At 31.2% G+C, this 27,057-nt stretch overlaps 1 protein-coding gene across 3 annotated transcripts in view; it reads right to left on the bottom strand.

Annotated features, from left to right (window-relative positions):
* The window catches only part of Fur2 (furin-like protease 2), a 797,201-nt gene that overhangs the window by 747,950 nt on the left and 22,194 nt on the right, over window positions 1–27,057 (bottom strand). The window lies entirely within an intron of this gene.

Consider the following 27,057-nt stretch of genomic DNA (forward strand, 5'->3'; position numbering starts at 1 on the left):
CCGTCAATAGTTGCTTACCGAATGAATGTAACCATAATGACATTTGGGTTGTTGGTTACTGTTGTTCGTTTGTTGGAAACTCTTAACGCCACATCTAAATAGCTTTGGTTTGTCTTAGTTGGCTTACGTTCTTTTTTATGTACATCACCATAGAAAGGAAAATATGTAAAGTTTTTCTTTTTGTATGTAATGCATTGCAATGCAGTTATCTTATCGATGGATCTTCTTTTACACAAAGAAAATTTCATTAAAATTGAGTCAACAAACATTTTTCATTGATTGATAATAGTTATTAAAATAATGAAAATATTCGTTAATACTACGTAACGTTTCCTTGATGAAAGGAAAATTCATTATCATGAATAAAGAATTTTTTTGAATTATTGAAGTCAAGATGACCTTAGCCCAATTTTTTTTCTTTCATGTTATGATACCCATCTTTAATTCAAATCACTTAATTATACACTGAAAAAATATTGACGTGATATTAGGTTAGGTTAGGTGGCAGCCCGATGTATCAGGCTCACTTAGACTATTCAGTCCATTGTGATACCACATTCGTGAACTTCTCTCTTATCACTGAGTGCTGCCCGATTCCATGTTAAGCTCAATGACAAGGGACCTCCTTTTTATAGGCGAGTCCGAACGGCGTTCCGCATTGCAATGAAACCACTTAGAGTAGTTTTGAAACCCTCAGAGAGCAGGAATCGAACCCACGACCTTGTGTATGCAAGGCGGGCATGCTAACCATTGCACGTAAATATTTTTTTCAGTATAGTTTTATGTGTACATGTAGTTATACCCTGTATAAGTTAGTGCATATGTTTGCAACACCAAGAAGTAGACGAGATAGACACATGGTGTCTTTGGCAATAATGCTCAGGGGCGGCCACTGAGTCGATCTAGCCATGTCCGTCTGTCTTTGAACACATTTTTGTGATCAAAATCTAGGTCTCAAATTTGTAATCCACTCGACTTCAAATTTGGCACAAGTATGTATTTTGGGTCAGAATAGAACCCTATTGGTTTTGAAAGAAATCTGTTCAGATTTAGATATAGATCCCATATACATATATTTCGCCCAATGTGTACTTATATGCTTCCAGAAGCTAGAGTTTGTTCCTGATGGGCTTTAATTTTTGCAAAAAGAGTACAACTGATAGTGTAGTAACCAATTTGGTTATAATCGCTTCAGATTTAGATATAGCTCCCATATATATCTTTCGCCCGATTTACACTCATATGACAACAGAGACAAAATGTTAAGTTACGTTTGTTGACATCAGTTCAGATTTAGATATATCTCTCGTATATATGTTTTTTTTTTTTGGATTTGGGTAAAACTTACCAATATATCCACATTTTCCTTGTAAAATCTTTTTTGCTAAGTCGAAAACTTGTAAAAACGAGTCAAATTTTCCTATACTTATTATTTCTTTAAGCCACTGCACCAGAAAATGGACGTACAAATCCATTGAAATGAAACGAAATGTCAACAATGACGACAACAGACATTTTAGTCAGTTGGCTATTCAACGTTCATCCAGCCGGTTAGAGAACTCAAAACAAAATCCTATAGAAACCTTAGCGATTGAATTTAGAGTTTACTGAAAAAAGTTTGGCTTTAATCTTTTGCAGAAAAAGCTAACATATAGGGGGTGTAGAAAAAGAAACCAGCAAAATTACAAAAAAACAGCAGAACAAAAAGGATGCCACTGTCTAACTTCTAGTCCCGAATCCATAGAAAACTCCACAAAAAGATCTATAAAACTTTTGTAATTTTAAAGATTTCTTTCTTTACAGACTTCCACAAAAACATCGAAACAACAGACAGTGGAAGATATTTTCCATAGACAAATAGGAATTCGGTGTTTTCTCTCTCAATGAGGCTTCTGATATGTGAATATTACCTGATGAGCTATTGCTGAAGGAAACTCTACACCGAAAGAATTTTCTTCGTAAAAAGAACGAAAAATTTCGTTAAAAGTACGAAATTTGTCATTGTTTTACAACCAAAGAAACTTTTCATTAAAAGTACGAAATATTTCGTACTTTTTACGAAGAAAAGTTCTTCAAAAATTTTCGTAGTTTGTAAGAAAAAAAATCGTACTTTTTATGAAGAATCTTCGTACTTTTTATGAAAAATCTTCGTACTTTTTATGAAAATGTTTCATACTTTTTATGAAAAATTTTCGTAGTTTTTACGAAAAATTTTCGTACTTTTTATGAAAAATTTTCGTACTTTTTTCTGAAAAATGTTCGAACTTTTAGAAAAAAAATTTATAGTCGAAAGTGCATTTGGTTGTAGTTGCAAGTGTGAAAAATGACATCACTACTTTACATCTTAAGTTTTTGAATAATTTTTAGTTTTATTGCTTCACTTTTATTCATAGCGCGCTATCACCCAAATGAGAAGTAGCATAGACTTGCATAAAAAAATAGAATAAAGGAATACACTCAAGCACATTATAAAAGACAATTTAATGCCGCGAACGGAAATTTTACAACTTCAATGAAACTTCTTCGTTATTTCAAAGAAAATGTTTCGTACTTTTTATGAAGAAATTTTAACGCAGAATGTTTCGTAAAATATTCGTAAAAACTTCTTCACAAAATTCATGAAATGTGAAGAAAGTTTCGTTAAAAGTACGAACTTTTTACGAAGAAAAGTTAATGTAGAATGTTTCGTAGAAGTTTCGTATATTCGTAAAATGTTCTTCGTAAAATTTACGAAAATGAATGAAAATTTCGTTATTTTAATGAAGAATTCAGGAAGAATAGTTAATGAAGAATTCGTCGTAAAATTAACGAAGAGAATTCTTTCGGTGTAATTGGATGTCGATGGGAACATTTGGAGGAACACTAAAAAATATTAAAATTTTAACTGAATTTTGCAACATATTCAATTAAAAAATTAATTGATTCCATTATTATTTTAACAAAAATAAAAATTATTCACAACGAATAATTAAATTCATAATAACAATAATTTTTAAATTGAAATCTGTGATTGATCGTTTTCGAAACTGAAGAAATTGCATTTAAAAAATATATTAAAAATTCTAATTTTTCCAATTCTAAGCATGAATTTATTTTTAAGGATGTTGGTACACAGTAAAAAAAATTCGTCATTCAACTATGCTAAATTTAACTTATTTTTATTGCAAAAAAAAAACCCTGAGGGATTGGAATAAAATTTAGTTAAATTCCTATGAAGTAGTTTACTTTTTTCGGTGTAGCTTATAACTTATATGGCATATTTATAGTTCATGCTACTTGAGGAATATATTTGTCCTTAAAGAAACCTATTTTGTGTATGCATAAAATTTTGGAAATAGAAAATAAAATATTTGCGCGTATGTGACTCTAGTTTCAATGGATTTCTTTAGCAATTCCCAGCTGTGAGGACGACAGTATGTGCGTCATCTCTATTTTTGCAGGTATTTTTCCTCGGTATTGAACTACATTAATTGAAGAATATCCTTTTGCAACCACTGTGCAGCAGCTGAAACAACAATTTCTTTCCTTCATTTTATTTCTTCAGTATTTTTACATTAAACTTGGAAATAAGCGAATGATTCAAGTTTTCTAAAATAGGCCATGTATATCCCAAGGCCAATTTCACAATGGTCGGTAATACCCGCACACCCGCTCCCATTGTCGTTATTGATAATTCGGGTTTTGCTTTTGAACAATCGTGCCATGTGGCCTATGGCCCTTGAGATTCAAATGCAAAGACAATTTACTCTTGCGATGGTGAACGAACGAACGAAATAAAGCGAGAGGAGCAAAACCGAGAGTGAGAGTGTAAATGAAATTTATGTATATTTAGATTTGATTTTATGGTCAGTAAAATAAGTCTCAATGGGCAATTTGTTGGTGTTTTTTGGGTTTTAATTTTTCTTCTTCTTGTAAATCACAAAATAAACGTTTTTGAAAAGACATCTGGGAACTGAATGGCAATGTCCCTTTTTCTGATTGGTAATAATTTGAAGCTTTGGCCAATAGTTTGGGTAGAGATGCTTTAAAGTTAAAGTTACTTGTATTGTATTCATTGCCTGAGATTTGGACGATATACAAAATCTACAAATCGATAATTAATTTCATGACAAATAATAATAATTTAATTTCATATTCAATTCCATTTCATTGAAATTAATTCAATTTAAGTTTTGGCAATAATTTGGGTAGTTTCTTGAAAGCTTAAATATGTAAATGAGTTTAAGGTAAATTGAGATTTGGACAATAGAGAAGAAGTCCTATCGATTTGGACTTCATTAAAAAAAAATAATACCTAAAATATATATTGGCTTCAATCACGAAATTTTATGATTGAAATAATTTTTAATTGAAATGTCTTCAATGACAGAAATGATATTGTGTGACAATCACCAAAGTCAATTAAAAAATTAATTGTTCCAATTCCAATTGTTCTGCATGGGTATTTGAGGCCATATATTAACATCACGTACCAAATTTCAACTGAATCAGATGAATTTTGGTTTTCCAAGAGGCTCCGGAGGTCAAATATGGTGATCGGTTTATATGGGGGCTATATATAATTATGGACCGATATGTACCAGTTTTTGTATGGTTGTTAGAGACCATATACTAACACCATGTGCCAAATTTCAGCCAGATCGGATGAAATTTGCTTCTCTTAGAGGCTGCGCAAGCCAAATCCGGGGATCGGTTTATATGGGGGCTATATATAATTATAGACCGATATGGACCAATTTGTGCATGGTCATTAGAGACCATATACTAACATCATGTACCAAATTTCAGCCGGATCCGATGAAATTTGTTTCTCTTAGAGACTCTGCAAGCCAAATAAGGGGATCGGTTTATATGGGGGCTATATATAATATTGGACCGATGTGGACCAATTTTTGCATGGTTGTTACAGACCATATACTAACACGTTGTACCAAATTTCAGCCGGATCGGATGAAATTTGCTTCTTTTAGAGGGTCTGCAAGCCAAATTTGGGGGTCCGTTTATATGGGGGCTATACGTAAAAGTGGACCGATATCGCCCACTTGCAATACCGTCCGACCTACATCAATAACATCTACTGGTGCCCAGTTTCAAGTCGATAGCTTGTTTCGTTCGGAAGTTAGCGTGATTTCAACAGACGGACGGACATGCTCAGATCGACTCAGAATTTCACCACGACCCAGAAAATATATATACTTTATGGTCAATATTTCGATGTGTTACAAACGGAATGAAAGTTAATATACCCCCATCCTATGTTGGAGGGTATAAAAATTGGAAGTACTTCTAAAGGCACAGTTTTAAAAGCACTTCCTAAAGGGTTCTTCCAGAGACGTTCTTTATTTTAACTACTCAGGAAGTTTTTTCAATTAAATTTTTATACCCTCCACCATAGGATGGGGGTATATTAACTTTGTCATTCCGTTTGTAACACATCGAAATATTGCTCTAAGACCCCATAAAGTATATATATTCTGGGTCGTGGTGAAATTCTGAGTCGATCTAAGCATGTCCGTCCGTCCGTCCGTCTGTCCGTCTGTCCGTCTGTCCGTCCGTCCGTCTGTCCGTCTGTCCGGCTGTCCGTCCGTCTGTGGAAATCACGCTAACTTCCGAACGAAATAAGCTATCGACTTGAAACTTGGCACAAGTAGTTGTTATTAATGTAGGTCGGATGGTATTGCAAATGGGCCATATCGGACCACGTTTACGTATAGCCCCCATATAAACCGATCCCCAAATTTGGCTTGGGGAGCCTCCCGAAGCAGCAAAATTCATCCGATCCGGTTGAAATTTGGTACGTGGTCTTAGTATACGGTCTCTAACAACCATGCAAAAATTGGTCCATATCGGTCCATAATTATATATAGCCCCCATATAAACCGATCCCCAGATTTGACCTCCGGAGCCTCTTGGAGGGGCAAAATTCATCCGATCCGATTGAAATTTGGTACCTGATGTTAGTATATGGTCTCTAACAACCATGCAAAAATTGGTCCATATCGGTCCATAATTATATATAGCCCCCATATAAACCGATCCCCAGATTTGACCTCCGGAGACTTTTGGAGGAGCAAAATTCATCCGATCCGGTTGAAATTTGGTACCTGATGTTAGTATAGGGCCTCTAACAACCATGCAAAAATTGGTCCATATCGGTCCATAATTATATATAGCCCCCATATAAACCGATCCCCAGATTTGACCTCCGGAGCCTCTTGGAGGGGCAAAATTCATCCGATCCGGTTGAAATTTGGTACCTGATGTTAGTTTACGGCCTCTAATAACCATGCAAAAATTGGTCCATATCGGTCCATAATTATATATAGCCCCCATATAAACCGATCCCCAGATTTGACCTCCGGAGCCTCTTGGAAGAGCAAAATTCATCCGATCCAGTTGAAATTTGGTACATGGTGTTAGTATATGGTCTCTAACAACCATGCAAAAATTGGTCCATATCGGTCCATAATTATATATAGTTCCCATATAAACCGTCCCCAGATTTGACGTCCGGAACCTCTTGGAGGAGCAAAAGTCATCCGATACGGTTGAAATTTGGTACATTTTGTCAATATATGGCCTCTAACAGCCATGTAAAAATTGGTCCATATCGCTCTTTAGTTATATATAGCCGATGACTTATTACACAAAAATTGGTCCATATCGCCAAAAATAATCTACCAAAACTTTATTTCCATAGAAAATTTTGTAAAATTTTATTACTATAGAAAGTTTTGTCAAAATTTCATTTCTATAGAAAGTTTTGTCAAAAGTTTATTTCTATACAAATGTTTGTCAAAATTTTATTTCCATAGAAAATTTTGTCAAAATTTTATTTCTATAGAAAATTTTGTAATCTACCAAAACTTTATTTCCATAGAAAATTTTGTAAAATTTTATTACTATAGAAAGTTTTGTTAAAATTTCATTTCTATAGAAAGTTTTGTCAAAAGTTTATTTCTATACAAATGTTTGTCAAAATTTTATTTCCATAGAAAATTTTGTCAAAATTTTATTTCTATAGAAAATTTTGTAATCTACCAAAACTTTATTTCCATAGAAAATTTTGTCAAATTTTATTACTATAGAAAGTTTTGTTAAAATTTCATTTCTATAGAAAGTTTTGTCAAAAGTTTATTTCTATAGAAATGTTTGTCAAAATTTTATTTCTATAGAAAATTTTGTAAAAAATTTATTTCTGTAGAAAATTTTGTCAACATTTTATTTCTATACAAAATTTTGTCAAAATTTCATTTCTATACAAAATTTTGTCAACATTTTATTTCTATAGACATTTTTGTCAAAATTGTATTGCTATAGAAAATTTTGTCACCATTTTACTTCCATAGAAAATTTTGTCAACATTTTATTTCTATAAAAAATTTTGTCAAGTTTTTATTTCTATAGAAAATTTTGTCAAATTTTTATTTCTATAGAAAATTTTGTCAAACTAGATTATATACGTATTTAATCGGCCTTTTTTGTTTAATATGTAAGTTAGCCCGTATGGGCTAACTTACAATTTAGAAGACGGTGTTAAAAAGTTTTACGATACCTTGCCATCGGAAAGTGTTATCGCAACCCAAGTAATTCGATTGTGGATGACAGCCTTTAGTAGAAGTTCCTACGCAATCCATGGTGGAGGGTACATAAGATTCGGCCTGGACGAACTTACGGCCGTATATACTTGTTATAACTCGTTTTTTTCATACTTTTAAAGGGCAATTTTAATTTTTTTTTATTTCAAATATGTAAAATACAGGGTAAGGATTAATAAAATGGCATAAATAATTAAAATTTTGTAGAAAAAATTTCTAAATTCATTCTAGAAAAATTTCGACATTTTGCAAATATTTGAGGTCAAAGGTTTCATACAAGCGCTAGATTGCTTTAAAAGTCGTAAAAAAAAATTATAAAAATTAATTATTTGTCAAAATACTACAAAAATTTTTAATTCGCATCCACAACACTGAATTCGGATTACATCTAAAGAAGTGGTTCATATTCAGCGCAACGGTGGTTGAAATGGTGGACATCCGTCCTATGACAAACCCATGTTAAATTCATCGCTTCTGCGTCAATTTTGCACCACTTCCATATCTAAAAAGAACATCTTCACTACTTTTTTTGGCGACGCTTTTTTTGCTGGGAAGTTCTACCACACCGAAAAAAAAGTGAACTGTTTTATAGGAAGAATGAACTACCTCACATTAAAATTGAACTAAATTTTACTCCACATTTTGAGACTTCCACAAAGTTAAAACCAGGAAAATGTAATGCCCTGTTGTACTTTTTAACTGCAGTTCACGAAATTAGATCCTCTCATAGAAGAAAAAATGAACTAAAAATAAAGAACAAAATCATTTGGCGCCAAATCATCACCATACAGTAGTTCATTCTTACTATTTTTGGGAATCGTACGAAAATCTTCGTTTGCTTTAGTTCATATTGAACTTATGTGTACGGTCATTGAACTTTATACCCACGTTTAGTTCATAAAACTTTTGAGACATACTTAAAAAAAGTAAGATTTCATTAAGCTGTAGAAAATTCCGAAAAAAATAATAAAAATTAACTACTAGCAAATAATTTGTTTCCAATAAAAATAAGTTAAATTTAGCATTAGTTTAACTACGGAAATTTTTTTTCTGTGTAAAGAATGTCATCCAACATCGCATTACTTGGGTTGCGGTAACAGTGGCCGATCGCTAGGAATCTTAAGCATTTTGTCTACTAAATTGTAACTTAGTCCATATAGAGTCTTTGTTAAATAAAATATTCGGGATCGGTTTATATTGCGGCTATATATAATCATGGACCGATATCGAGTGACTTTTACAAAGTTGCTAGAAAGCATATACCGACATCACGTACAAAATTTCAACCAAATCGGATGAAATTTATTCTCCACGGGGCTCTGGTAGTCAAATCTGGGGATCGATTTACATGGCTACATAATTATATATACAGAATCGGTGTGAGCCTACTTTTGCATGGTTGTTAGAGGACATATATAAATATCATGTTCCAAATTCAAGCGGGTCGGGTGAAAACAAAAAGGTTCCGGAGGCCATATTTGAGGACCGGTCCGTCACGGCCCATTTGCAATACCATCCGACCTACATCAATAAAAACTACTTGTTATTTCTATAGAAAATTTTGTCAAAATTTTATTTCAATAGAAAAATTTGTCAACATTATATTTGTATAGAAAATTTTGTCATAATTTTATTTCTATAGAAAATTTTGTCAAAATTCTATTTCTATAGACATTTTTATATCTATAGAAAATTTTGTCATAATTTTATTTCTATAGAAAATTTTGTCATAATTTTATTTGTATAGAAAAAATTGTAAAATTTTTATTTCTGTCAAAAATTTTGTCAAAATTGTATTTCTATAGAAAATGTTGTCGAAATTTTATTTCTATAGAAAATTATGACAAAATATGTCTAATTTTTATTTCTGTCCAAAATTTTGTCAAAATTGTATTTCTATAGAAAATGTTGTTGAAATTTTGTTTCAATAGAAAATTTTTTCAAAAATTTTGTAAAAATTTCTTCTCGCTATCCCCGAAAAAATATCACAAACTTGGTGGAAACTCCTAACATTGTATACTATTATCACGTACCAAAAAACACTTTTTCTTTGCTTTGCTGGGGAATAAAGAAAATGTAATGTCCATTTCAACTTAAGTATTTACCTTCTCTTTTTTTCAAGAAATATTTCGTATTGTGCAATTCAACAATATTAAAAAAAAAAACATTAACAAAACTCTATATCTTTAATGTAGAATTAAAAATAATACAAAAAAAAATCGTAAATTTTAAAAGAAACAAAAAAACTACCAGTAAATCGACTTTATTTCATAAACATATCAACTCAAAAAAACAAGAAACAATAAATATGTAACATGCTAAAAAGATGCTTCAATTGCATGTCTGCCAAGTGTTATAGTAGGACTGTATACCTGGGAATCTATCTTCAAATCTGTCCGTCTATCGACCGCCCCTGGTGTCCGTCTATACGTCTGTCAAACAATTTTCTCTTTCACTTCGTTTTATATTCTAGGCTATTTGTTTAACATAAATTGTTAATAATCTTTCGACAACAACGTGAACAATAAAAACAATAACAAGACGCCACCATAGACAATTCCACAAGCATTTCCAGCGAACGAAGCACCAACTCTATATAAATATGCAATAGGCCATCAAGCCCCATGTTCCTGTTTTTATATGGAACAACATCCGTAGCAACCATAAACAAATCTACGGGCTCACGAATGTAGGAATGAACAACTAGAGACTTTAAATATTTACATTGAATAAACCTAAGAAAAAAAGTAGAACAAGATTTATATGTCACTAGTGAAGAATACAAAACTAACTTAAAGAAATTTTCGAAAACAAAAAACTCAAAGATGTCAGCTATCATTAATCAGGCACAAAAGTTGTTACATTTTATGAAAATTAAAAGATACAGTGTGATATTTATTATAATATTGTATAATTAGCCCAATTTAATATCTCTTTACTATGTTTCATTCAGTTTGATTGTAATTTAATTTAGTTTAATTTTGATTTCAATTTAATGAAATTTTATGATACAAATATTATTACCCACCCAGCAAAAAAATTTGGAAGTTCTTCCAAAGGCACAACTTTAAAAGCACTTCCAGAAGATGCACTCCCAATGATGCTCTTTACTTTAACTACCCAGGAAGTTGTTTTAATTCAATTTTTTATAACTTGGTTTTTTCATACTTTTAATGGGTAATTTTAACTTTTTTTGTTTCAAATATGTTAAAAATAGAGTAAGAATTCATAAAATGATACAAATCATTTAAATTTTGTCGAAAAAAATCCTAAATCCAATCTGAAAAAAATGTGAATTTTTGAAAGTATTTGAGGTCAAACGTTTCTGACAAGCATTCGAATCCATTAAAAATTATAAAAAAATTATAATAATTATTTATTTGACAAAATATCACAGAATTTTTTAATTTACATCCAAAACATTGAATTCGGATCACACCTAAAGAAGTGATGCAAATTCAGTGTAACGGCTGTTGAAATGGAGGACTTCCATCCTATGACAAGCCCATGTTAAATTCATCGCTTCTGCGTCAATTTTGCACCACTTCTGGATCCGAAAAGAACATTTGCATTACTTTTTTGGCGACACTTTTTGGGCTGGGCAGCAAACAAAGCGTCCAATTTTCAATTCAATGTTTTGATGTAAATTAAAAAATTCTTTGATATTTTGTCAAATAAATAATTTTTATAATTTTTAATGGATTCTAATGCTTGTCGGAAACGTTTGACTTCATATATTTTCAAAAATTCACATTTTTTTCAGATTGAATTTAGCATTTTTTTCAACAAAATTTTAATGTTTTGTAGCATTTTGTGAATTCTTACTCTGTTTTTAGCCTATTTGAAAAAAAGTTAAAATTATCCATTAAAATTATGAAAAAAAAAACAAGTTATAAAAAATTGAATTAAAAGAACTTCCTGGGTAGTTAAAATAAAGAACATCATTGGGAGTGCATCTTCTGGAAGTGCATCTTCTGGAAGTGCTTTTAAAGTTGTGCCTTTGCAAGAACTTCCAAATTTTTTTGCTGGGATATTTAAATTTATTGGTAAATTAGATTTGGTATAGTGACAGACTGTTATTTCTGACTCACTTAGACTATTGTGATACCACAATGGTGATTTCCTTTCATACCGATTCAATGTTTGGCTTAATGGCAAAGAACCTCCTCCTTATAGTCCGAAAGGCGTTTCACACACAAAACACTTAGGGGAGCTTTGAAACATTCAAAATGTCATTGTTCGCAAGGCTGACAAAAGACTTACAAAGGAGGTCCTTTTTCCACTTTCCACAGCACTATGGCTACCAAAATCTGCGGATCTCAATCACGGTTGCCACTCGAGCAAAAAATAATGTACCAAAATTTTAATAAAAAAATACCAAACAAAAAATCCTATTTTGCAGAATTTTATTTCAATAAAAATTTTGTCATAATTTTATTTCTACAGAAAATTTTGTCAACATTTTATTTGTATAACAAATTTTGTTAAAATTTTATTTCTACAAAAATTTTTGTCTCAATTTTATTTCTATACACAATTTTGTCATAATTTTATTTTTATAGGAAATTTTGTTAAAATTGTATTTCTATAGAAAATGTGTCAAAATTTTATTTCTATAGAAAATTTTGTAAAAATTTTATATTTGTAGAAAATTTTGTCAAAATTTTATTTTTATAGAAATTTTTGTCAAAATTTTATTTTTATAGACAATTTTGTCAAAATTTTATTTCCATAACAAATTTTATCAAATTAGTATTTCTATAGAAAATTTTGTCGAAATTTTATTTCTATAGAAAATTTTGTAAAAATTTTATTTCTATAGAAAATTTTTTACAAATTTTATTTCTATAGAAAATTTTGTCATAATTTTATTTCTACAGACAATTTTGTCAAACTTATTTCGTATTTCTATAGAAAATTTTATTTCTACAGAAAATTTTGTCATAACTTTTAGTTCTATAGAAAAATTTGTCAAAATTGTGTTTCTATAGAAAATTTTGTCAAAATTTTATTTCTATTGAAAATTTTGTCCCAATTTTATTTCTATAGAAAATTTTGTCATAATTTTATTTCTATACAAAAATTTTGTCAAAATTGTATTTCTATAGAAAATGTTGTAAAAATTTTATTGTTATAGAAAATTTTGTAAACATTTTATGTCTATAGAAAAATTTGTCAATATTTTATGTGTATAGAAAATTTTGTCATAATTTTATTTCTATAGAAAATTTTGTCGAAATTTTATTTCTATAGAAAATTTTGTCACAATTGTATTTTTATAGAAAATGTTGTAAAAATTTTATTTTTATAGAACATTTTGTCAAAATTGTATTTCTATAAAAAATTTTGTAAAAATTTAATTTCTACAGAAAATTTTGTCAAAATTGAATTTCTATAGAAAATTTTATTTCTATAGAAAATTTTGTCAAAATTTTATTTCTATAGAAAATTTTGTCGAAATTTTATTTCTATAGAAAATTTTGTAAAAATTTTATTTCTATAGAAAATTTTGTAAAAACTTTATTTTTATAGAAAATTTTGTCATAATTTTATTTCTATAAGAAAATTTGTCAAAATTTTATTTCTATAAAAAATTTTGTCAAAATTTTATTTCTATAGAAAATTTTGCCAAATTTTTATTTCTATAGAAAATTTTGCCAAAAATTTTATTTCTATAGAAAATTTTGTAAAAAATTTTATTTCTATAGAAAATTTTGCCAAAATTTTATTTCTATAGAAAATTTTGTCAAAATTTTATTTCTATAGAAAATTTTGCCAAAATTGTATTTCTATAGAAAATTTTGCCAAAATTTTATTTCATATTTCTTGTGTTGATCTCAGCTATAAAACCATTGCGTTGACTAAACTACAAGAGTAGCTTGACCAATAGAAGAAAATAATGTTTGTCAAATTTATTTGGGCTAAGCCCTATAGACTGCAAGATGGTTGGATGGACGCACGTTTCGGAATTACCACATTCCTCATAAGCATCCTCTACTTGCAGCAAAACTATCAACCAATTATCAGAATAAATTCGGGTAGTTCACTTAACTCAATGTGAATCACACTCGAACCTTCCGAAAAAAGGTTTATGATAGTTGGCCTTTGCGTAAATAAATCTTTGTACAAACGTCTCTCTTTCCTTTGCCAGGTTAGAATGAAGTAAGAGGAAGTAGAAATTTTTCTCAAAATTTTATTTTTATAGAAAATTTTGTAAAAATTGTATTTCTATAGAAAAGTTTATTTCTTAGAATTTTATTTCTTGGAAAAACTTTGTCAAAATTGTATTTCTGTAGAAAATGTTGTCAAAATTGTATTTCTACAATTTGTTGGAGAGAAATATTTTGCAAAATCTACCAAAATATCAAGAATTCTTTCAATCCAAACAAACAGTAAAAAATATACTAACCTCGATCTCAATCCTCCGGACTTCTGCTCTTGGGGCATTTTGCAGAGTAAGGTTGACACAACAAATATCAAAGTGTCAATCATCTCAAGCCGGCAATTCGTCGAAAATGGGCCTAAATATCGCTAAGGCACTTTCGGGTAGCGTGTATTTGGTTGTCGGCCGTTTGAAGGTTATAATTCGTGTCAAAGTTAGCCAATTCGAAAAAAACATATACTGATTTAAAAGTCGATGTTATACCCAACATTTTTTTCTTGACTGTGTATATTCCATATTTCTGTTAATATGCAGCTAAAGCCTAACAGAGTTACATGAAAATGGCAGTAAATCAAAAAAAAAAACGATTGGAGACTAACGTTTTGAAGCTTGTAATATATTCCGATTTAGTAGCAAAGAAGATTTTTTTGTAGCAAAGAGGAATTTCATTTGTCTATACTTTCGTTTCTGAGGAAAGTATTATTTCTTTGCGTGCCTGTCGTAGCTAGGCGACTAAAAACATAATCCCTCTATTAAAATTATTTTCATATACGCCCCTGAGGTAAAACAATCAACACAATGCTCTAGCCAAAATTTCCCAAGACTTTGAAGTTTTTTTTTTTTTTTTTGTATATAATGATTAACGCCTTTTTGTTAAATTTCAATTCACACAAATTAAGTTTTTTTCTCGTTTTACTTTGTGCTTATGTGTTCAGTCAATACGTAATATTACCCCAGCACTTGTCTGAAATGAGTAATTGTAAACTTTTTTTTTAATGGGAAACATAAGCAATTGTCGAAAATTGAAAAATAAACATTTTTCGCGTGAATGGAAAAACAGACATTTATTGACAAGATGTTAAAAAAAGTAAGAGTATTTTTATAAAAAAAACGCAAGGAATGGATTTTCAATCATTGCAATAAGAGGTTAGTTATCTAAACAAATCATTAGCCTTTAAATTCTAAGAAAAATTGTTTAACACTTAAGGTGTGTTCTTGCTACGATTTAACATTTTTTTTTTTGAAAAATTAAAAAAAAAAAAAAAACCTTTGACTGAATTGAGCTGTTTTTATTTTATTTTTTTAACTGTAAATTTCATATTCTAAGCCAAGGTCTTAGTTCCAAATTCTTTGATTTATTTTACAGAACCAACGTGTCTTGCAACTCAATAGAGTAAACCACTAGTTATAACTATTGAATAAAGCTAAGTGGCCAATTGCTTGCTAACATTATACATACAATTTATGATGTGCGATAAAAAATCATGATTTATTTTAAAAAAGCAATGTTTAATTCTCAAAATCGACAGTACTCGAATACATGTGAATCTAAAATTACTACCATAGAAGTGTATGCTAATTAAGGTGGCAAGAGTAGTGTGGCTTAAGAAAATTCTCAATACAACAAAATAAAGAAAACGCGTTTTCTTTTAACCTGGCGTCAAAACAAAACCAAACGAACTTGACCAACTTCACAAGACAAACAAGAAAAACCATCAAGACCAAAAAAAATTCTTAGAAATATTTTTGTTGGAGAATAAACAGCTTTTGTGTACTTTAGTCTAGCCGTTGTACTAAAAAAAACAAATCCAAAAACATTTGAGAGTGAGCTAAAGTCCAAAATTTGAGGGAATCTAACAATGCACTGTACATGGATTTTATCATCGTTTGTCCAAATTCAATAGCCTCGGTTCTGGAGACAAATAGTGTTTTATTTGAAAGTCCAGCAAAAAAGCGTCGCAAAAAGTAGCGAAAATGTTCTTGTTGGATACGAAAGTGGTGCAAAATTGGTGCAGAAACGATGAATTTAACATGGGATTGTCATAGGACGGATGTCCACTATTTCACCTGCCGTTACACTGAATTTGCATCATTTCTTAAGGTCTGATTCGAGTTCAGTGTTTTGGATGTTAATTTATTTATTTTTTTTGACCCCACAGTCATTGAATACCCTTGCCCTTACGTGGGCCCACATAGTGAAGCATGTCCTTTTCTCATTCCATCTTTTTTTGTGAATCTTTGTGCTCTTGCACTTTTTGGAACTGACTTTCACCAAGCTGATTTCTCAACATGTGTTACATCCTTTCTCGCTATATATTCAGTTCAAATGTAAGTTATCTACCACTGCGGCGTGGATTTTGATCAAAACTGACCTTCATTTTTCAGATCATTTCTGATGTTGTTAGTTTGTTTCGTCCACATTTTGAGCGCGGGGCAACATTGCCACTGTCATGGAAATCAACAATGGTACGAAAAATAAAACATGTGTGGCGAATAGTTTTATTTCTGAATGCTATAGATCAAACTGCTTTTGTAAGCTCCATACGGGAAATGGATTAACCCCCAGGATCGGTAGAGCACTATTCTCTTGTGTGTATGGACCAGTACCAGGACCGGTCACTTTAAAATGGATTTGTCTTTGACGGGGTAAATTTACACTTTAGGACACGACCTGAGACAATTTTAGTAAAACCACCCCATAGACTGGTCCTCATATACCAGTCTGAGACAATCTCTTAAGAACCTGTTTCATTTTTAATATCCGAATCGCAGCAGAAAGGATAAGCTTGTGGAATATGATGAACAATCTGAAAAGCGGAAACTTCTAAAAAGTGTACATCTTTCGTGATACATTTTCTATATTATCACATAAAAATTAACAAGTATATACGGCCGTAAGTTCGACCAGGCCGAATCTTATGTACCCTCCACCATGAATTGCGTAGAAACATCTACGAAAGAATGTCAACCACAATCGAATTTTCTAAATTGTGAGTTAGTCCATACACGCAAAGAAAAAAACGTTTGGAAAACGTGTACCGAAAACGTTTTTCTTTTGCTAGAGTTTTTTGAATTGCTTCGAAAAGTATACACTTTTATCACCAAAAAAATTCGTTTGTTACAAAATTTTTATTTTTTTCAGTAAAAAAAGTTATTTTTGAACCAACAACACAGTCCATTTCGTTTATATCAAATACTGTTCTTTTCTAAATTTAGGTCTTTAATAAGACACATTTTACAGTTCATAGTAAAAATGTAATGTAGTAGAATGTAATGTTGAAAATTTTTTCGTAATCTTCCGATCATATCTGGAATATATGTAAAAAAAAAACAAAAAAACTTTGGTCGAAGCAGGGATCGAACCCACGACCCTTGGCATGCAAGTCAGACGTAACAACCACTGCTCCACGGTGCCCAACTAAATGTATTTTTCTGTTAAATAAACTTTGTTTAATCGGCTCGTGGGCGCCGCAAGCTATGCTATATAAATATAATAATATATATATATGGGTAATTGTCTATTGATGACAATAACGGCTACATGGCTCAGTGGATAGTGTGTTGGCTTACAAATTGCATGGTCCGCGGTTCGATTCTCCGTCCAGGCGAAAGGTAAAAAAAAATTTTAAAAATTTATAAAATCGTATAATTTCTTCTACATTGTTTGTGTTACAGAAAAAGGTGCTAAGAACTAAAAAACTTCGTGGAAGTGGGACAGATGTGAGGGAAAATGCAATTAGCCAGAAAAAATTTTTTTGAGTTAGTCTTAATGAAATTGTTTTTACATCATGGAAAAGAATAAACGTTTATCACAAAAAAAATATAATTTTCTTCCAAATACACTTCCTTTCAACGAAAAGCAAATGAGAAACGAACTTTGTTTGTCTAAAATTTCGTTTGGGAGGAAAGAATTATTTTTTTGCGTGTACGTGGTATATATTAGACAAAAAAGTTATGTATATGTATGTAAGTCTACAAAAAATTACGAATCGATACGGACTTTTGCACGGTACGTAGAGAGCCAGAATTGAAACATGGAGTCGCTTATATGTGGGCTATATACAATTATGAACTTGATATGGACCAATTTTTGTGCGATTGAGGATCGATTTATCTGAGGGTTATATATAACTATAGATCGATATGGACCTAGTTAGGCATGGTTGTTAACGGCCATATATTAGCACAATGTACCAAATTTCAACTGAATCGGATGAAATTTGCTCTTCCCAGTGGGTCCAAAACCAAATCTCGGGATCGGTTTATATAGATCTATATATGATTAAGGACTGATATGGGCCACTTTTGGCACGGTTGTTAAAAATCATATACTACCACCACGTACCAAATTTCAACCAGATCAGATGAATTTTACTTCTCCGAAAGACACCGGGGGTCAAATCTGGGGATCTATACGGGGGCTATATATAATTATGGACTGATATGAACTAATTCCTGCATGGTTATTGGATACCATATAATAACATCACGTACCAAATTTCAACCGAATCGGATGAATTTTGCTTCTCTTAGAGGCTCCGCTTATATGGGGGCTATATATAATTATTGACCGATGTGGACCAATTTTTGCATGGTTATTAGAGACCATATACTAACACCATGTACCAAATTTCAGCCGGATCGGATGAAATTTGTTTCTCTTAGAGGCTCCGCAAGCCAAATCGGGGGGATCGGTTTATATGGGGGCTATATATAATTATTGACCGATGTGGACCAATTTTTGCATAGTTGTTAGAGATCATATACCAACACCATTTACCAAATTTGAGCCGGATCGGATGAAATTTGCTTCTCTTAGAGGCTCCGCAAGCCAAATCGGGGGATCGGTTTATATGGGGGCTATATATAATTATAGACCGATGTGGACCAATTTTTGCATGGTCATTAGCGACCATATACTAACACCATGTACCAAATTTTAGCCGGATCGGATGAAATTTGTTTCTCTTAGAGGCTCCACAAGTCAAATCGGGGGATCGGTCTATATGGGGGCTATATATAATTATGAACCGATGTGGACCAATTTTTGCATAGTTGTTAGACACCATATACCAACACCATTTACCAAATTTGAGCCGGATCGGATGAAATTTTCTTCTCTTAGAGGCTCCGAAAGCCAAATCTGTGGATCGGTTTATGTGGGGGCTATATATAATTATGGACCGATGTGGACCAATTTTTGAATGGTTGTTAGAGACCATATACTAACACCATGTACCAAATTTCAACCGGATCGGATGAAATTTGCTTCTCTTAGAGAATTCGCAAGCCAAATTTGAGGGTCCGTTTATATGGGGGGCTATACTTAAAAGTGGACCGATATGGCCCATTGGCAATACCATTGTCTTACATCAATAACAACTACTTGTGTCAAGTTTCAGGTCGATAGCTTGTTTCGTTCGGAAGTTAGCGTGATTTCAACAGATGGACGGACATGGTCAGATCGACTCAGAATTTCACCACGACCCAGAGTATATATACTTTATGGGGTCTTAGAGCAATATTAGAGCAACTTAGAGCAACGGAATGACAAAGTTAATATACCCCATCCTATGGTGGAGGGTATAAAAATTAATTCCACATAAGTGCACACCCCCAAAATGTGTCCACTTCTGAGAGGTTTAACTGTATTCCGACAATTGTATTCCAGTAAATGTGTACATCCAACAAAATTTTAATATCAAGACGGTATATAAATCAATACATTATATTAAAATTTAAAAATTTTGACAAACATAAGCTCCGACACCAGTCCCGCACAGTCCATCAGTGGCAATTTCCACCCGTAGGTTAGGTTAGGTGGCAGCCCCATGTTTCAGTCTCACTTAGACTATTCAGTCCATTGTGATACAACATTGGTGAGCTTCTCTCTTATCACTGAGTGCTGCCCAATTCTATGTTAAGCTCAATGACAAGGGACCTCCTTTTTATAGCAGAGTCCGAACGGCGTTCCACATTACAGTGAAACAACTTAGAGAAGCTTTGAAACCCTCAGAAATGTCACCAGCATTACTGAGGTGGGATAATCCACAGCTGAAAACTTTTTGGTGTTCGGTCGAAGCAGGAATCGAACCGATGACCTTGTGTATGCAAGGCGGGCATGCTAACCATTGCACCACGGTGACTCCCAATCCGTAGGACTTGTAACCAATAATATGAACTGTCGCTGAAATAAATAGGCCTGCTGTCAGACAAGCGGTTTAGAAATGATAGCAAGCTGAAATTGGTTGCAATTCATATCAGCCATTCGATTAATGTATTTTTTAATTAATGTTTTTTTTTCTAAAAATATTGGCATCTGCAACCTATGTAATGACAAAAAGTTATTTACGAAAATCCCCAAACACGTTTGTTGTGTTGATAAAAATAAATATTTATTTTATTTTTATGAATGGTAATTTTTTTAAACAATACTTAATTTTATATACACCCCATTTCTAGAACATTTTGTTGTTTGTCAAAAAAAAGATCCCCTTTTTCTATGGAACAACTAAGAACAAGAAAATAAATACGGTTTTGTTAATTATTTAAACCCAGTAAATCAGACATTTAATTATTTTTGGCAATGTTAATATAAAATCGTAAGCAAACAAAACAACACGAGGAACCAATAATGTCATCTTATTAAAACCCCATTTGATTGTTTGGCAAAATCACAATGTTAGATGAGCATTTGTGTGTGTTTGCATTTTTTATGCAATCTCGTATTCTTCAAGTGTTAAAGTAAACAACGTTGAAATAAATCTCATTTATTTTAAGATATTTAAAGAGTTTCAATTGAGTTGTTTTTTTTTTTTATAAGCAATACAAACCGGCTTGAACAGCTGCAATTATTTGCTCATCAATTTCACATTGATTGTCCTTCACAATGCCTTGATTGTTAAATCGGAAATTGATTTGAATTTCAAGTCATTTTCGTGAAATCGGAAATGAGTCCACATTGACGACCATAACGAGTACTGTTGCTATAAATCAATTTTAATTGGAATTTGGAAAGAATATTTGATAATAATGTAAGTATTATGGAGCATAAGCACTTGCAAATTCTCTGTATTAAAGAAATATAAATTTATATAAATTATTCAACTATGAAATTAGTTATAAATATTACTCCGCCATATTTATAACTAATTTCACAGTTTAGCTTTGACATCCAAAAGGAGACGATAGACCCACATGTTTCAGAGCACTTAATGCGAAAATTGAACTAAATTATACTCCACGTTATGAAATTTCCACAAAGCCTTGTTAAATCAGGGAAAATTGTATGCCCTGCTATACTTTTTAACTACAACTCATAGAAGAAAAAATGAACTACAAGCAAAGAATAAAATCAATGGCGCCAAATCATGACCATTTGAACCATATTGTAGTTCATTCTTATTTTTTTGGGAATCATACAAAAATTTTCTTTTGCTTTAGTTCATCATAGCAAAAAGAGCGTCGCCAAAAAAGTAATGAAAATGTTCTTTTTGGATCCGGAAGTGGTGCAAAATTGACGCAGAAGCGATGAATTTAACATGGGCTTGTCATAGAACGGAAGTCCTCCATTTCAACAGCCGTTGCACTGAATTTGCATCACTTCTTTAGGTGTGATCAGAATTCAATGTTTTGGATGTAAATTAAAAAATTCTGTGATATTTTTAATGGATTCTAAACGCTTCGCGGAAACCTTTGACCTCAAATATTTTCAAAAATTCACAATTTTTTCAGAGTGGATTTAGAACTTTTTTTCGACAAAATTTTTGAATGATTTGTATCATTTTATGAATTCTTACTCTGTTTGCAACTTATTTGAAACAAAAGAAGTTAAAATTACCCATTAATAGTATGAACAAAAAAAAAAAACTGTTATAAAAAATTGAATTAAAAAAAAAAATTGAAAAAAATTGAATGAGTACACATAAAAAAAAATTTCTGATTCAATCACGCAATTAATTGATCCAATTAATTTTTAATTGAAATGTCTTCAATCACAGAAATGATAGTATCAATTAAAAAATTAATTGAAGGTCAATTAAAAAGTTAATTGATCCAATTAAAAAATTAATTGATACTATTATTTCTGTGATTGATTTTTCTTTCAATTAAAAAATTTTGTTGAATCAATTAAATTTTTAATTGAATATTTTTTAAAACTCAATTAAAATTTTAATTGGAAAAATTTTCGTGATTTTTTTTTTGTGTGTAGTTAAAATAAAGAACATAATTGGGAGTGCATCTTCTGGAAGTGCTTTTAAAGTTGTGCTTTTGGAATAACTACCAAATTTTTTTGCTGGGATATTAATAATTTGTATGCGGTCATTGATCTTTATACGCGCTTTTAGTTCACAAAATGTTTGAGACCTACTTACACAGAGGAAAATTTTCATTGGGCTGTGGAAATTTTCGAAAAAAACTAATAATATTATAAGTTAAGTTCAATTTAGCGTTGCGGAATTTTTCCGTGTACAAAGATTGTATCGATTGACAAATTTGAGATTTTATAATTTTAATAGTGGTCAGGTTATAATAACTTTGATTTGGCAAAAAATGTGCGTACCAGAAATATTGATTTTAGACCCCATAAAAATATACCGATCGACTCAGAATCACCTCCTGAGTCGATCTAGCGCTTGGTGTCCGTCCGTCTATCCATGTATTTGTTGTTCACAGGATTCCGGTCGCAATTATTAACCGATTTGGATGAAATTTGCTACAGGCTGTTTTCTGGGCACAAGGACGAAGAAGAAATCGGATCAAATTTAGATATAGTTCCCATATATATGTATCGCCCGATTTCGACAAATGGGGTCACGTTGCGCTTTTTTACAAATGGATCGTCATCAAATTTGGCAAAAAGTAATCTTCTTCAACACCCTTCAATTCTACAAAATTTTATCCCAATCGGTTCAGATTTAGATATAGCTCCCATATATATGTATCGCCCGATTTCCCCAAATTTGGCCATAAAACCCTTATTTGCCAACCGATCTTACTCAAACTTGGCTTACTGTAGTCTTCTATAGTACTAACAATATGGGAAAAAAATCATCGAAATCGGTTCAGATTTAGCTATAGCTCCCATATATATGTAGCGCTCGAGTTTTCTAAATTTAATTATAAAACACTTATTTATCAACCGATAGTACTCAAAGTGGCTAAATGTAATCTTCTATAGCACTAACTATATGTTCAAAATTTCATCGAAATCGGTTCAGATTTAGATATTGGTCCCATATATATGTATAGCCCGATTTTCCCAAATTTGGCCATAGAACCCTTATTTATTAACCGATCTCACTCAAAGCTGGCTAGATTCAGTCCTCTATAGTACTAGCGGTATGTGCAAAATTTCATCGAAATCGGTTCAGATGTAGATATAGCTCCCAAATATGTATCGCCCGATTTTGAAAAAAAATGGCCCCTAATAAACTTATTTTTGACCAAAGAGGCCTCATTTCTTGACTGATCTTACTCTAATTGTGCACAAGGTAACCTTTTGTGGTAGTAATCACACCCGCAAAATATTATACAAATTGGTTCAGATTTACATATAGCTTCCATATATATGCATCGCTCGATTTTCCCAAATTTGGACATAATACTTTTATTTATTAACCAATGTTACCCGAATTTTGATGTACTAGCCGATCGTATTTATACGTACTTGTAGCTCTTACATAAGAATATTGCTTGATTTTTACAAATTTGGATTTTTTACCCACACTAATTGAGCGATTTTCTCTTTTTTTAATAATGGTCTCAATATTATTGGCATACTAACCCCGTAGGTGCAATATCAACGACATCCAGTATTGCTAGATGTAGGTTTTTTCTAATATTTAGCGTCTTTAAGGACGTGGAGCCACAATGTAGGGACATTTTCACTCAACACAATTTGTAATAATTTTTACATGTTGGTGGCTCCACAGGAGGAAATTAGAAGCCGGCAAGGCTTGATCTTTAACAATGTGTGGTAACAACAGTTACCACTAGTGCAAAAAAAAAATCTAACAAAATTTGAAGATTACCACAAATCAACCAAACAAATATTTCTATAGAAATTTTTGTAAAAACTTTATTCCTGTAGAAAATTTTGTCAACATTTTATTTCTATAGAAAATTTTGTCAAAATTGTATTTTTATAGATTTTTTTTCAAAATATTATTTCTATAAAAAATTTCCGCAAAATTTTATTTCTCTGTATTTTTTTCTCAAAATTTTATTTCTATAGAATTTATTATCAAAATTTTATTTGTATAGAAAATTTTCTCAAAAAAAATTGTTTATAGAAACTTTTTCCAAAATTTTATTTCTATAGAGATTAAAAAAAAATACTATTTTTGGTAGAATTCTACCAACTGTGGCAACCGTGGTGGTAATACAAATTTATTTAGTAGGCATTTTCATGTTTTAAGATAATTAAGTACTTAGAACCATTTTTGTTTTATAAAATTTGTTTAAATTTTCCCTGGCAACACTGACTATGAGCTAAGTCAGATTGAGACAAAGCACCCATAAACATGTACCCCGTAGTTTTCTTAAATATGCAACTGCGGTTTATCTCCCAGACCTATATCAATGTTATCCCACAAATGCTTATGATTACTAATTCAGTAAGGGTGGTTTAGGGTATGATATAGTGGCACCGCCCGACTTTCTGCTTTACTTACTTGCTTTATTTTATTTTTGCTTTTAAAGATTGTTTTTCCAAAATTGCAACTAAACCAGGCAACTTAAAATGTGGCATATATTGAGAAATGGAAGTATGAGCTTTTTATCGAAGCCTTTTAGATTTTCAAGAAGTTAAAACGATAGCAGGAGAACCATTTGTCCGTCCACGTGTCAAAAGATCTGATAATTATTCAATTCAAGTTTTGTGTTACATTTTCAATGTCGTAAACGCTGGCGTACTGAGTATATAATATTTAATCGAAATATTTACCCGCTTTAGTAAATATTGTGGAATAGTTATTTATAAAATAATACAATAGGACACTGGATAGGTATCGAACAAAATATTTAGTTTTAGAATTACAAAACACTTACGTCAATTTGAGGATCTGTTTTACTCATTGAACATTTTCACCTAATGGCTATTATTATGTAAACTGCATGTTGCAAAGAAAAAAAAAAATATTAGTAATCTATATACTATCTGTCAATATCAATTCAAATGAAAAATATTATCTACTGGTCCCTCTATAAATAATAAAAAGTACACTGAAAAAAAAACAAAACAAGCGGAGAATTAGACAACTTATATTTCCAAATTCACAATAGACTTTAAATAGAAATTATTCCACGTCTCAAGCAAAAACGTCTTTCTCAAGAAATATAAAAAAATATAAAAAAAAAATTTCAGAATTATTAAAGTCAAGTTAACCTAGTCGAACAAAATTTTCTTTCATATAAAAATACCCAGTTTTAGGTCGAATTACTTACTTTTGGAGAGAAAAAAAAACAATTTATATTATAGAAATCCTTCTTCTATGGTAAGTAAAATTAGCATTCGTATTTTAAAGACATGAAATCTTTGGCCTCACGACAATATCCTGTTCAGTGTGAGTAAAATAAATTAATTTTCCCTAAAAAATATATGGAAAAATTCCAGTTGTTTTATGAACTTTAATACCATAAAGAAAACAGTAGTATTTATTAATAAATTCCAGAAATTTACACTTTTTTATTGAATAATTTTTTATTGCATTAACCGTAAATAACACAAATGGTTACTAAAGAATGATACGTGGAAATTAATATAGAGCCAAACACATATGGCCTGAGTAAATAAATTTCAAAGTGTTTTTATTATTAAGGGTGAGTAATAAAAGTTCCATTCAATAGTATTTATGAATTTAATTAAATAATAAAATAGTTCATTTGGAAAGGGGTTAATATAGCGTTTTAATCAATACGAATTACAACAAATATGTATATAATTATAAAGAAAATTCATTAAATACAAATTGCCCTAATTTGTTTCGTATATACATCTTATATTGTGTGCAAAGTGTTGAATGATTTAAAAAATATACTATACGGTTCCAAAGATTTTGTCTTTACTTTAAAAATTTTGGTATTGATTCCGAGCCAAAGAAGTGGAGAATATAAGTAATACTCTTAAGACACAATTCCCTTAAAAATTTTGGTTTTGTTTACTTGCTTCTAGGAAGCAAATTTAAATTTTTCGTTTTTTCACCTTTTTCTTCATATTCTATCAAAGTCCTTTACCCTTATATTATGTTGGGGTCATTGAATGACTCATATCATATTTTTCATAAGAGCAATTCTTAGTGTTGGAATATAATTAAAGGTTCTTACTACTCAGCAAGAATTCGGTACATGTCAACAATTCATGCACTTACTAGTAAGAACTTTTATTTATTTACCAGCAGTAAGAAATGGGCTGATGAAAAATACGATGTGGGTCATCAAATGACCCCAACATAATATAAGGGTTAAAAACGACTTAAAGACAACTTTATTTTCCAAATTCAGAAATTATGCAATGTTTAAAGAAAAAAAAGTATATACGGCCGTAAGTTCAGCCATGCCGAATCTTATGTACCCTCCACCATGGATTGCGTAGAAACTTCTTCTGAAGACTGTCATCCACAATCGAATTAATTGGGTTGTGGTATCTTAAAACTTCTTAACATCGTTTTCTAAATTGTTAGTTAGTCCATACGTGGTATATATTAGACAAAAAAGGTATGTATAGGTACACGCAAAGAAAAAAACGTTTGGAAAACGTGTACCGAAAACGTTTTTCTTTTGTTAGAGTTTTTGAATTACTTCGAAAATTTTAAACTTTTATCACCAAAAAAATTCGTTTGTTACAAAATTTTTATTTTTTCAATAACAAAAGTTAGTTTTGAAACAACAACACAGTCCATTTCGTTTATATCAAACACGGTTTTTTTTCTGGCTTTAGGTCTTTAATAAGACACATTTTACAGTTCAAAATTTAATATACTACAATATAATGTTGAACATTTTTTCGGAATCTTCCGAACATATCTGGAATATATGTTAAAAAAAATAACAAAAAAAAACAAACTTTGGTCGAAGCAGGGATCGACCCACGACCTTTGGCATGCAAGTCGGACTTAGCAACCACTGCTCCACGGTGCCAAACTAAATGTTTGTTTCTGTAAATAAACTGTGTTTATTCGGTTCGTGGGCGCCGCAAGCTATGCTATATAAATAAAACTTATATGAATATTTATCTATTGATTACCATAACAGGTACATAGCTCAGTGGTTAGTGTGTTGGCTTACAAAGTGCAT

The sequence above is a fragment of the Haematobia irritans genome, chromosome 3 (genome assembly GCF_050003625.1).
Source record: "Haematobia irritans isolate KBUSLIRL chromosome 3, ASM5000362v1, whole genome shotgun sequence".
Taxonomy (NCBI): domain Eukaryota; kingdom Metazoa; phylum Arthropoda; class Insecta; order Diptera; family Muscidae; genus Haematobia; species Haematobia irritans.